Here is a 14,583-nt window from a genome sequence, read left to right as displayed (position 1 = left end):
GTTTGAGATGGGCAGGGCATGTAGCACGTATGGGCGAATCCATAAATGCATATAGAGTGTTAGTTGAGAGACCGGAGGGAAAAAGACCTTTAGGGAGGCCGAGACGTAGATGGGAGGATAAAATTAAAATGGATTTGAGGGAGGTGGGGTATGATGATAGAGACTGGATTAATCTTGCACAGGATAGGGCCCGATGGCGGGCTTATGTGAGGGCGGCAATGAACTTTCGGGTTCCTTAAAAGCCATTTGTAAGTAAGTAAGTTGTTTAGAGTAATTTTGAAAATAGTAGAAGATAAGTTTAGAAACAATGTTAAGTTGCCATAAACCAGCCGTGGCAAGAACGTGACTCGCGAGACATTGTGGCTCGCAGTGATAGCTGTGCTTGCTTCTAACCTCCGCCAACCCCCACCCTCTCACTCACTGGAGTCAAACTCCGTTCCATTTGTATTTGTCTCTGACCTGCGAGTGGCATATGTCTCTCTCGAAACCATGTACGAAAGTTCCAAGTAGGATGGGAGGACGCATTTTTTGCTGTCAATATGATGAGAATATTAAATGTATGATTTGTTCACAAGTATTATGAGGAAAACGGTTGTACAACATAAAACGGCATTATACTACATGTTACTGATGAAACATTAAAAGGTTAAGTGTTACCATCATCATCATCATCATCATCATCATCATCTCTGTACGTTGACGCTTTTTCAGCATATGTACGAATAATGCGGTTAGCTCTTCAATTTGAACTCACTGATTTACTACGTGATGTCAAATGAACGCTAGATGTAAGGACTTGACAAATGTTGAACTTTCAAATCTTTGCCAAAAAATAAATATCCGAAGCTTCGTTCTTTCCCTTGCTCTGTTGAAGCCATGTTCGCTACAACTTACGTTTGTGAAAAATTATTTTCAACAATGAAAATAGTAAAAACCAAATTTAGATCACGACTGACAGACAAATACCTTCGTGATCAACTACGACTGGCAGTAAGTGACATAATTCCTGATTTTGAAACTTTTTCGCAGAGACATTCTGAAGACAGTTAATTTTAGATTGTGATATTGTTCATTTCTTTCTTCGTTACACGTACTAAACATAGTTTGTAGCCTTGTACTGTATAAAATTATATTTAAGTGCTTGACGTAAGGAAAATGAAAATCCGTTAATAAGTCAGACAGTTGCTTCACTTCCCCTTCGGGTGTCCTCCTCCCTCCATAGGTGCTATGCACGTTGCAGGTTACACAGTGGCTCGGCGCAAGATTACATTTTCGCCACCGCTGTCATAAACTAAAGAGAAATGTGCCGTCACCTCAGTTTTAACAAGGGACTCCTAAGAATTAGGCCTATATCACAACGTAGCAAAATTTGTTGTGAATGTCCATGAAAGACACAGTCACCTGCCACATCTCACAAATCGTCGACCTTTGTGCACGCAGTTGTGTGGTCGCCGTGCTTCTCTTCATTTGTGCGTTCCCAGCAGTTCCCACGCAGCGCGACTCGCCTCTTTATTGCACACACACAAACACACACACACACACTACAATGGGAACGGGCTTTTACCACGTGTCTCGCATGGAGATTGGTTGAATCGATTCATATTAAAATCACAGTTTAGCATATACAATTACGAAGCTCAATACTTACTAAATATGCAAACATAGACAGTTGAAATATGCATCCATAGATAGTTGCTAGCCACCAGGATCGCTACTATCGCCTCATCACAGACTCTTTCCCTAGCAGACGATAAAATGTATTATACTTCTGATATCGTGTTCTTTTGAAAAATTAACATCTTCCTTCAACTATTGAAATACGAAATACATAAGGTTTATATATTATTTTCATAAAATATATATTATATTTTATAAACTTACCTTCCTGGATCTTTCGGAAGGATAACTCTGACCTCTTTTTCTTAGAATTTATAGTGCAACAAACGTCTCCTTGTCCCATATTATTACTCAAATCATTGTATTTTAGCCATTTACAGTTATTGCAACCGATAACGAACATTTCACAGTTTACACAACTTTTCACAACAATGCGAAATACGGCACAGTCAATGCCTTTTCGATCTAGACCAGGCCGTAATATATGCTCAGGTTTTCTATTTCAGTGTATGGAGCTCAGTGAATTATTATATTATAACTTTATTGCGTATCATAGCTAAGTTTTATTTAGTGTAATGTGTCCATAAGTTCCCTTTACTTCTTGTTGCATAATAGCCTATGTTGGAGAAATAATTACAGAACTGTGTTATTTTAATGTGAAAATAATTTTACATGTTAACATAATCTTTTCGCATCAACATTTTAAGTTTAGAATGGAAGCTATTTTGAGGTTTAATAAAAAAGAATTTATATTGTGATTTAATATAGCACATCTACCTTCCTTAATAAAGACTGAAAATTTATCATACCACTCCTATGAAATTAGTGTACGTACGATTGTTACTTCGTATTTTAGGTAGTAGATAAATACAACTCAATTGTAGTATTAAAATACAGACAAATTGAATGTGCGGAGTATCATACATGACATTATGCTTAATTATAATGTATAATTGCTAATTTAGGAATATATGATATAGTAAACATAACCTATAATACTTCCATATGAATGGCAGGGCATTGGAGACCACTAAAATTAGATAGAAAGGGGCAACTGGGACAGCAAACATAACCTATAATTTCAACATATCTAAATATTCGTGCGGTGCAACTGAAAATTATTGAATCATGCATAAATGAATGTACAATAATTTCACAATATTTAATCGAAATAAAGGCAGGTAGGTCTATTACACATACGAACAAAGTAATTTTTACACCAAAAATAATATTACACTTTAACTCGCAAGGAATTATGTCTGAAGTGTCTCCTAATCATTGTTTTAAATTTTATTAATGCAATTACACTACATTTTAGAGAAATATATGTTACTTTTTATGCATTCCAATTAATTTATATGGTTCAAACGCCGCTCTTCGTGATCGGGTTAAGCGAGTCACATGGTCTGCCTTACGGCCTGTATTAGATCACGATGGCAGTGACACAGTCTATTGTTCCTAGTACACACAGCGCTCCAAGCGGCTAGCAACTATCGCGAGAAATGCAAAAAATCACCCCAAGCTTCGCGACTGTATATACTAGACTGTGTTAAAATAGCAGTAGATCTGTATATTTTTGTCTGTGTATCAGTCACGCTGCAAAAAATGGCTATAGTGAGTTCAAGATTTCAGGTATTTTCTAGTTAAAAAGGTGACACATTTGTTCTCTTTTATTCTAGTGGTAGCGTTTACAGCAAACTATCATGTAGACACGGGTGAAATTCATGACACAAAACTTGAAATACATGCATATACAGTATACTGTATCTCCTTTCCATGGAGACTGGAAACTGGCTCACGAGTTTTATCAATGCTATGTAAAGCGTTGACATCACTAAATCCTCACAGTATGCACATTTCTTGCTGTTAAATGGGAATTACTAGAATATTTCAAAATCTTCTTAAAAATCAGGAGAGAACACGCTAATTTGTCCAAGTACTTGATGGTGTATTATTATTATTATTATTATTATTATTATTACTATATTATTATTATTACTATATTATTATTATTATTATTATTAGTATTACTATTAGGGATACTAATTATAAAATTAGGAACAAGATACTTGCTACAGAGATGCAATGTTTACGGAGAAACTGAAGAAAATTAAGATTAGAGGAAATAAATGAGGAAATTAGAAGGGTAACTAATTTGGAAAACAAAATTACTGAAAGAATGGAAATGAAAATGCTACATAGTTCGGTCACACCAAGAGGTGAAAGAATATAGATGGCGAAGGAAAATTCTACAATGGGTGCCACATGAAAGAAAAAGAGGACGGCCGAGACGATGTTGTAGAGAGGAGGCAGATGTAATGAAGGTTAAGGTGGTAGAGAGTTATATGTGTGTACATAGAATTAAATGAATCCTGCGAACACAGACTGTGTAAACCGTAATAAAATTTGTATAATAATTATATTATTATTATATTTGATAATACTCAGGGATACATGATAATAAAATTAGTTTAAACATTACTCAAGGTCCTAGTTTTGAAATTAAAGAAAATTTTTATACTGTATATATAGTGGGTTAGTGTCCTGTTGCCAAACAAGAGCACCCAAGTTTGATTTTCTGGTAAGGTAAAGTGGAGAAAATCTTTAATATCTAGTTATTGTATACAATTTTGAAGACCAAAAAGACCTTGAAGAAGGATGTAGCGGTCGGGATAGTTCTTTTGGTGGTCGTTGTTCTGGTGATGGTGGTTGTGGTGGAGGAGTCGTAGTAATAGCGTCGAAATTGATATCTCATCGGTCATTAACCCAATTGGGAATTACATACTCAATACCGAAACTCAATTTTTATGATATTAGCATACACTAAAACAATTCCGTCACTTTAGATATGAAAGAGCTAACAAGAGATTGAAACAGTTCTTACGCGTATGAAGTCCCGTGCCGTAGCGTCGTGGTCTAAAACATCATACCTAGGACTGGCGTTACGGGATGCGCACTGATTCGAGTCCTAGTAGGGGGGGGGAGAAATTTTCTCTTGAAATTTTAGCCAGAGTATGAGGCGGTGCCCACCCAGCATCGTGATGAATTTGGGGAACTACGTTACGTAGTTAAATCCGGTTACGAAAGCCAACTATAACGGCTGGGAGTATCATACACGATACTTCCGTTCTGTTGTATGATCGTTCACCACTTCTGTTTCATGTGGACTTGTGCTAGCAGTCGGCTGGTCTGCCTTGATACTTGATGCGTATGAAAGTAAGAAATAACTTCAGTTTCCTGCAGGTAATAGACTCGGGATTCACTGATATAGAGCGGAAGGTAAGTAATGTCGTTAATTTCAGAGGGTTATTCTTTGAGATATTTGAAACAAAACTGTTTCATACAATTTTGCTCGTTTTTTCTTCCTTTTCGAGATAAAAATTATTTTATATCGTCGTTGTTGCTGCAATAACTCCTATGTGCAAAATATAAAAATTTTCAGTAGAAAGAAAAAACACACTTATTCATCCTATAGCAGCCGTACATAGGAGACTATGAATTCTTACATTTTCGAAACAAAGAAATATAATTACATGATTATAGGAGATTTTATTATTTGCCGTATCACTATTTAATTTCTTTAATAGAGCAAAAATCTGAAAATCGATAACTATGTCACATAGGAGTTATTGCAGGAACAACGGCGATATGAAACATTTCATAGCATGTTTTGGGAAAGTCATTGATTGAATTCAAAATATGCTCAATCATTTTAAGAGAGCAGTAGACTATATTATGATAATAAGTGATTGAAGGAATATTAGTTTTGTCCTTTAAATATACAGAAATTTGATCTGCACAAATGTAACATTTTAAAATTCCTTTTCAGAACGAAAAGTTGAGTTTGTTCGGATAAAATTTCTACACATTTGAAGTATAAAACTCAAATTCTTTCAATCATTTGTTATCACAAAACAATTACTTACTTACTTACAAATGGCTTTTAAGGAACCAGAAGGTTCATTGCCGCCCTCACATAAGTCCGCCATCGGTCCCTATCCTGTGCAAGATTAATCCAGTCTCTATCATCATATCCCACCTCTCTCAAATCCATTTTAATATTATCCTCCCATCTACGTCATGGCCTCTCCAAAGGTCTTTTTCCCTCCCAACTAACACTCTATATGCATTTCTGGATTCGCCCATACGTGCTACATGCCCTGCCCATCGCAAACGTCTGGATTTAATGTTCCTAATTATGTCAGGTGAAGAATACAATGCGTGCAGTTCTGCCTCGTGTAACTTTCTCCATTCTCCTGTAACTTCATCCCTCTTAGCCCCAAATATTTTCCTAAGCACCTTATTCTCAAACACCCTTAACCTATGTTCCTCTCTCAGAGTGAGAGTCCAAGTTCCACAACCATAAAGAACAACCGGTAATATAACTGTTTTACAAATTCTAACTTTCAGATTTTTTGACAGCAGACTAGATAATAAAAGCTTCTCAACCGAATAATAACACGCATTTCCCATATTTATTCTGCGTTTAATTTCCTCCCGAGTGTCATTTATATTTGTTACTGTTGCTCCAAGATATTTGAACTTCTCTACCTCTTCAAAAGATAAATTTCCAATTTTTATATTTCCATTTCGTACAATATTCTGGTCACGAGACATAATCATATACTTCGTCTTTTCGGGATTTATTTCCAAACCGATCGCTTTACTTGCTTCAAGTAAAATTTCCGTGTTTTCCCTAATCGTTTGTGGATTTTCTCCTAACATATTCACGTCATCCGCATAGACAAGAAGCTGATGTAACCCGTTCAATTCCAAACCCTGCCTGTTATCCTGAACTTTCCTAATGGCATATTCTAAAGCGAAGTTAAAAAGTAAAGGTGATAGTGCATCTCCCTGCTTTAGCCCGCAGTGAATTGGAAAAACATCAGATAGAATCTGACCACATTGGGAATTAAATCAATGTTTTTCTCCAAACACGCCATGAAATGTCTCATATAAAACAATTTTTACCTGGAAAGGAAGCAAAAACGAACAAAAGTGAATTAAAACTTTTTTGTTTGAAATATCTCAAAGAATAATCCCCTGGAATTAATGATATTACTTACGGTTCACTCTGTATAGACCCAGAAAAACAAATTACAACGTCGCGTGATTTTATAGCGAACATTAATACATTTGAACTTGACATTTCTTCGAAGGTAAGGTGTACAAGCATGAATGACAGACGCGATTCATTCACTCGTACGAGAGAGGGAGCAGCACGAGCCGCCTGTGGGACCCTCCCCACTGCCTCGTCGACTCGTCTCATCTGTTCCTAGTTGGATGGAATTCAAACCCACAGTGGGTCATGGTAAGGAGGTCAGCACAGGTGCGCTGCTCATCAAGCGCACAAAAACTTGTTTCTTTTCTCTATCGCACACTTTTATTCCAAAAAAGGCACAAAACCGAAGTAATCAATGTCCAAAACAGTACATAGCCAATTAGGAAATTGGCTCCACTACCAGTGACGGCCGTCTATTAATCTTTCTTCACCCTTGACACCTTAATGTCAGGAAATGGGAGGAAAGTTCTTTGGAATCAGAATTATTTACATAGTCTTATTTACTGCATGTGTGTCATTAGCCGAATGATTAGTTCGTTGGCTTTTTCACACCAGAGTTCTTGGTTCAAGTTCCACTGAGTTCAATACACTGAACTTTTGGTAGAATAAAGCAATGATGCGACGTAACTACACATGGTACGGTTCTTTCTGTCATAATCTGTCATAATTTGTGACTGCCTACATGAAAGACGCAGAGAAGTGTACACATTTCAGGCTTTGTCTTGAGAACTGGTTGACGTCGGTGGATGTTAGAATTAAAGGAAGAAAGGGTGTTCGTGTACGGCGAACTACAAACATTGATGACATACCTCATCTGGTACAACTGATTTATTACAACTACAGTGTAGAAATCTTGCAACGTATGCGGAGTACGTGCCAACGACTTTCAATCTAACGTTTGCTAACAATCAAGATATTTATTTACTTAGTAACTTGTTCATTTACTCAATTAGGCCTATTTATTTATTTATTTACTTATTTATTTATTCACTTATTTATGTATAAATTTTAAAATTACAACTGCAGTAGGAATGGATAAAATATATAAACATACAGTGTTGCAACAATATGCCACACCCTCCTTTAAAAACAGCTTAAAAGATAACCTTCTTAGCATTTCACTCCAATCATACTGCCTTAAACTATCACTGTCTACATTGATACTCCTTCCTTTAGACATGCATCCTGATAGTGCTGTATTTTCAAAATTGTCTCATAATAATCTCTTTCTATTATCTAACATTATTTGAAATATATTAACATTCTATGTATTTTAGCTTAATTCTGCTACATAGTTTGTATTTCAGTGTTTAATTAATAGTTCATAGTATTTTGTTGTTTAATTTGTAAATAACGCTTGTATACATGTAACTCTTATCTAAATCAAATTGTTGAATTCTTTGTAAGTTCATACATATGTATGTATACTTTTTGCTGGTTGAGTGGAAGAGACGGCCTTACGGCCTTAACTCTGCCAGCTAAAATAAATTATTATTATTATTATTATTATTATTATTATTATTATTAATGACATCAGCTCTTTGTCTACCACTTTGTAACAAAGAATGGGTGAAAATAACTTTGCCAATGCAGAATTATCAGTGCGCAATATGGATTATGAAGTCCGAAACAGAAATGGTCAAGGAAAGCCATGAGGAAAACGTAATGGTTATGGATTTACGGTTATGGTAAACATTAGGACATGTCAGTCTAAACAGGGTGTGAATCTTTAATTGCAATTTACTTCAATATCAAGGCATACATTACTATGAAACTATACTTGCCCAAGAGACGAAACCTTTAGCAATTTTAAGAATGCGCTGGACAGTAATTAAACCCGAAATTATTGTGATCTTACAAGTCTTACTAATTGCATGTATAGCAATTGAAAATTTTTATTATATTTTCTATAAACAAAAATCCAAATGCACGTGTATATACAATTTTAGATCAATTGTAATAACCATTCTTTATACCAGTATATATTATATCGTCGTTGTTCCTGCAATAACTCCTATGTGCAAAATATAATTTTTTTAGTAGGAAGAAAAAAATACATTTTTTCATCCTATGGCAGCCGTTCATAGGAGACTGTGAATTCTTACACTTTTTAAACAAATATATATAATTACATATAGGATATTTTATTATTTGCTGTATCACTAATTAAGTTATTTAATAGAGCAAAAATCTGAAAATCGATAAATATGTCACATAGGAGTTATTGCAGGAACAACGACGATATAAGCAATCGATTTTCAGAACTTTACAAACGGAAGTATTTCACACCCTAGGTAAAAAAGTGTACCTTTAAAAAAAATACAAATATTACGTTATATTTAATATAATTTACAAATTTGTCTGTGCTTAGGAAAGAAATTGAAGAATCAGTGTGTCACATAGTATTGCTTTATATAGAAAACTGCCGTAGCAGTTAATTTTCTGAGACGTCATCCTTCAAATATTTTTTATTGTTAACCTTACTTTCTGAGACATCACCCCTTAAATGAATTTTGTTAACAACAATGTTTTCATGGAATTATTGCACGAAAAGAGAAAGTGCTCAAGTGGATTCCTGTACTCTACTGATAAAATCCGGATCTGCTTACTTAATACCACAAGGGTGAAGGTGAAGCCTAACCATTTTCCCCCTTATTACTACATATGCTAGTGAATTGTAGAGATTTTCTACATGTCAATTTGAATTTTCTTTTGCCAACTTTGTTTCGAATTTCGAGTACTGACAAATACTACAACTTGCAGTTATTTTCAAACTGTTATGTTGACAGCAATTATTTTGGTTTGCAGTAGAAGGTATCTGATGAAATGGAAATGTCTGACTAAACGTGTGAAATTTGAACGTAATTAATAATTAATTAGTAATACCGGTATTAATATTAATATCAACACACAATTCAGTTGTCTTGCGTTGTGATTCCAATTCAACATTATATTCAGGTAAGTGTAATTTTATTTAATAAAATTTAACCTAACTTATAGATGATGATATGTTTTATTTAACGACGCTCGCAACTGCAGAGGTTATATCAGCGTCGCCGGATGTGCCGGAATTTTGTCCCGCAGGAGTTCTTTTACATGCCAGTAAATCTACTGACATAAGCCTGTCGTATTAAGCACACTTAAATGCCATCGACCTGGCCCGGGATCGAACCCGCAACCTTGGGCATAGAAGGCCAGCGCTATACCAACTCGCCAACCAGGTCGACCCTAACTTATAGAACTAGGCGTACTTGAAATGAAACATGCACGTGGCTAATGGACAGAAACCTATTTTTTAGTGTTTAGATTTTTATTAAAATATCCAAGAGAGGAAATAGCATGGTAGCGACTTAGGAATATGTATTTTAAGTAGGGTATACATTTCAAAGTGGTATTCCGTTTTCGGAATTTGTACTAGGCATCATTTCACGTGATCAAACAAAATACACGTTTAAATTAGGTCTCGTGAATCGTAAACTGTTTAGTCAAAGCAATAAATTTCAAGTTGTCAGACAAAATACATTTTAATATTAGATCATACTAATCTACTAATTATGAACATAATGTGCCCTTACTTGAACCTGTGAACATGGATCTCACTACTAGCATGGTAATTGCAAGACGAGATCGCTAAACAGAGACAGACAGAATATACAGACTCACATTTTTTAGTGTCAGGAATACTGGAAACTTTAATAACACGTGAAAATCTCAAAATCAAATTATTCCAGCATTACAATATATTTCTTTTGAACTTCGAACAACGAGAAAAGTAAAAGTAGTAATTACCGTCTCCATTATATTCTGCTATGTCTATTAATTAACGTGGGGTTTATGTTCGTTATTTCTTCAAGGATTGAATCAAATTCTTTCCGCATACCCTATGAAATTATGCAACAACAGAAGATCTGAATAATGCAATGGTATTTTAGCATGACGTTGGATGATCGCTTGAAAGGATGAAGGAAGACGTGATGAGGAAAACACACGCAATCCCTAAGAAAGCTGTAACAATTATCGTTTCTCCCACTGGAAAATTAACCGGAGCTTGTTACAGCCCTAAATGCTATATACGAAAAAAAAATAGGGTAAAGTTTGGTAATATTGTGATAGTTCTTTTTTTGATTTATTACAATTTTACTGAGCGAGAGAAGAACCGGTTTTGTGCAGAAACTTGTCCACGAACATTCCCTTAATACGTCGACGCAAAAAAAAAAAAAGATCTTCTCGCTCAGTAAAATTGTAATAAATTCTCAGAAAGAACTATAACGATATTACTCATGTCACAATATTACCAACCTTTACCCTATAATATTTTTTTGAAGAGCCTACATTAAATCGAATATCTCGTGAACTCTTCAAGCACGGTCTCGATTCAGGGTATTGAAGTTCCATCTTTCATTAGTTCCTTGTTCTCGTTGATAGAGCGGTTATCGTGTTTGTCATTGGATCCAAGATTTAAAGTTTAAAGGGCGGAGGAATTTCAAATATTTCTTCTTTCTTCAGGGTAGCAAAGCTTGATTTTTATGTTATTCAATATTAGGAGTGCTCGTAAAATTAGACTATCTTTATGTGATATAAATTCAGTAGTAGGTCTAACTGATTCTAAACATAGGTGTTATGATTTACTTGCGTATAAACCTACTTAGATTATGGTAGGATGGGTTAAAAGTAATAAAACTCCAGGAAGCAAATTACGGTACATTGACTCTGAATATGAGAATACATTACAGACAAATGTTATCATTTGTTTCTTGCTCAAGTAATACATTTAACTCTTCATGTGATCATATTCAATCCTCATCTACATAAATCATCTCACAGACAATGAAAAATAAATATGTCGTTAAATATGTCGTGTACTATTACGATAGTCGTATTGGGCCATATTCATAGATATTCTTAGCGCGGGCTTCTGGTGGATGATCAGCGAACTAACGTTTTTCGTATTCATAAACCAGTGTTAGCCATATGATATGATATGAATCCTGTACAAGTAATGAGTCGATAACCGGGGCTAGTTTAGCACGCACGTAGCGCGGGCTAGCGAAATGTCTATGCATAGCACCCATTGTGTTTTCCTTAATTTTAGGCCTATTTGTTGTGTAGATGTGATATTCGGTCACGAAAATCCAATTACTCAAATATTAAACTACAGTTTGGTGGTATGTTCATTTCTTTGATTCATTTGGTTTCGTGTGGTAGATTCATTAGTTTATTAGTAAGTCAGTTGAACGGTTGCTTGCCTCGCCCGATTGGTTGCTGGGTTATTTCGGTCTATTAGTTCTTCACGTCAGGTGGTCGGTTGGTCTTTTGGTTTGCCGGTTGCTTGGCTAGGTTTCTTAACCGGTCTGTGGATCGTTTCGTCGATTGGTTTAATTTGTTGTTCGGTCGGTTAGCTTTGTTTTTTGGTCGGTAGAATTGTTAGCTTGGTTTGTTGGTCGGTCGGTGGGTTTGCTCGCTTAGTATGATAGTTGGTTTGATGGCTTGGTTTGTTGGTCGGTCGGGTTGCTGGCTTGATTGGTTCGTCGATCGGTTGGCTAGCTTGGCTAGCTTGGCTCGCTTGTCATTCGATTTGTTAGTTTGGTTTTTGATGGTAAGTTGGCTCATTGATACATACAGCCTTGATTTTGTATAAAATATTAATCAGATCAGTAATGTTATATGCTTGTCCTGCTTGGGGACACGCACCTATTACAGTTCTTAAAAAATTACAGGTTTTCCAAAACAAACTTTTAAGATTCATTACAGGACTACCTAGAGTTACACCAGTTAGATTGATTCATACAGACCTAGAAATTTGTACAATTCAAGAATATATCTCAAATCAAGCCTTCTGCACGTACAACAGCAACAACCCACTAATTTCTTCCATGGGTAACTACAACCCTGCTTTAGATAAGCACAAACGAGCTAAGAGCGTACTCCACCCTCTAGCTTGGAACGACAACGTACAAGACGAATACCAACTTGAACACTTAACAACCACTTGACTCTACAGACAGACATAAATCTATTAATGCACTAATAATGTTATTTCTCTGTTTCAGGGTCATAACGTTATTGGCTGCATAGATGCTCTGTATTCTTTGTAAATAATTATTATGTATTATTATCTATTTTAATGTTTCAGTACTTTAAATAATGATTAAAAGACAACCTCCCACCTCAACATATTCAGACCCCATTGTAGCCAATTGGCTTGTCGTCAGCACGACACCTCATCCTGCTCAAGGTTTTTCCGTGGTTTCCCTTGAGTAATAAGACAAATGTTGGGATGAGCCCTAAAAGAAATGGGCCACGGACCACTTCCCTTCCCCACTCTTTCTCTTCTACTTCACAAAAAACTTGCTAATTTCTTAGATAACAACCCTGTACTATGATAATAGGGGAAAATAATTATACTGTAAGTTCACAGGGCTAACGGCTTCAGAGCTGGGTACCTGGTTCTAATGAAGTGCACTGGAAGCAATTGAAAACATGGGGGCATGAGATAGTTATTCTGCCTGCCATAAAAATTCAATTCAATTAAATCCCCAAGGTAAAAAAAAATTGTTGGTTCTAACGATCGTTTGGTCGTTTGGTTGTTGGTTGCTTTGTCTGTTCATTAATTTTGTCGCTTGGTTGACTGATTGGTTTGTCTAGTTGTTTAAATGTTTTCATGCATTTATTGGTTCGTTGATTTGATTGTTTACTCCGTTCATGTATTTCGTTGGGTTGTACAAGGATTTCGACGTTAGATTCGTTGATTTTTTCCGGTTGGGTTGGATTGGGTCTGATTTCTTGATTGGTTTATTGATGAAAACCATCCTAACTACTAGCTTGAGAGCCTAAAGAATTTCATTTTTGAGTGGCGATATATCTAATATAGATTTATATTCCAACGGTTATAGAGTAATGAGCATGAACAGTGACTAACAGGGCACTGAGCGAAAATAGTCTACCCTTCCTTTCGAAAGGAGTTGTGTCTAGGATTTTTATCATCTTTTAAAACTCCATTACACTCGGCAGGCTTTAAACCTGGGAACCTCGGTTCTAACAGTTAAAACTTTAACCGATTGGCCATCAAGATGACTTTTAACAATATCTTAGTGATATTTTCCTTTTGAACTAGAGCTACTGCTGTATTAGTACGTTCTCTCTCTTTCCCTTTGTAACGAAAGTCATGTTAAAAAACAATATTCTCTTGCTACGGTGCAGGACGGCAATTGTTATCCAGACTGATAATATTTACCAATCTCAGAGCTACGAAACCGTGTACCGAGAATACGGAGTGATACAGCAAGTTCGATAATACGTATTTTCGCTTGCGAGAGTAACAGTGGAAGCACTGAGGCTGCACCTCACGAACGAGGTTCCAAATCTGCGAGAAAACAATGAAAGTGAGATCCTCATTGCAGAATAAATTGTGCAATGCTTCGTTGCGTTTTGTTAGTTCGGTCACAGACAATCGAGGCTCAAAATGGGATTGTAAGTGGAGTGCTGATTTGATGAAGACAATTTTGCTCTTCGGTACCGAATCCGTCCTTCATTTGATTTAAGGCCGTTGGAACTTAGGTCAGTTCAATGTTTTTGCCTTTGTAACTCCTATATTTCTGAAGAAGTTGTTTCTTTCTCTCAAAACAAGATCACCTACTCGCGTGATTGCGACGCGACGAAAACGCATTCCTGCATCGGATGGACGATGGCCAGCAGAAATCCTCCGGGGATTTCTTATCTGATGTGCATGCAGCATTGATTTTCATTATCATGATGGCCATCTCAATCTTGCTTTAATTTTAAGTCAAAATAATGAGTGCTTTTACCGATTCTTCTAATTGTCTCAATATTCCTTCTTCTTTTTCTTCTTCTTCTTTTTCTTCTCTTTCCTCTCAATTATCGACATCATTTTCATCGCATTGATA

The 14,583-nt window shown here is 35.9% G+C and overlaps 1 protein-coding gene across 1 annotated transcript in view; it reads right to left on the bottom strand.

Annotated features, from left to right (window-relative positions):
• The window catches only part of mdu (meduse), a 518,612-nt gene that overhangs the window by 447,347 nt on the left and 56,682 nt on the right, over positions 1 to 14,583 (bottom strand). The window lies entirely within an intron of this gene.

This window comes from Periplaneta americana, chromosome 10, assembly GCF_040183065.1.
Source record: "Periplaneta americana isolate PAMFEO1 chromosome 10, P.americana_PAMFEO1_priV1, whole genome shotgun sequence".
Classification (NCBI taxonomy): Eukaryota; Metazoa; Arthropoda; class Insecta; order Blattodea; family Blattidae; genus Periplaneta; species Periplaneta americana.
The sequence above is the reverse complement of the archived record's forward strand: the minus strand, read 5'-3'. Positions and strand labels throughout refer to the sequence as shown.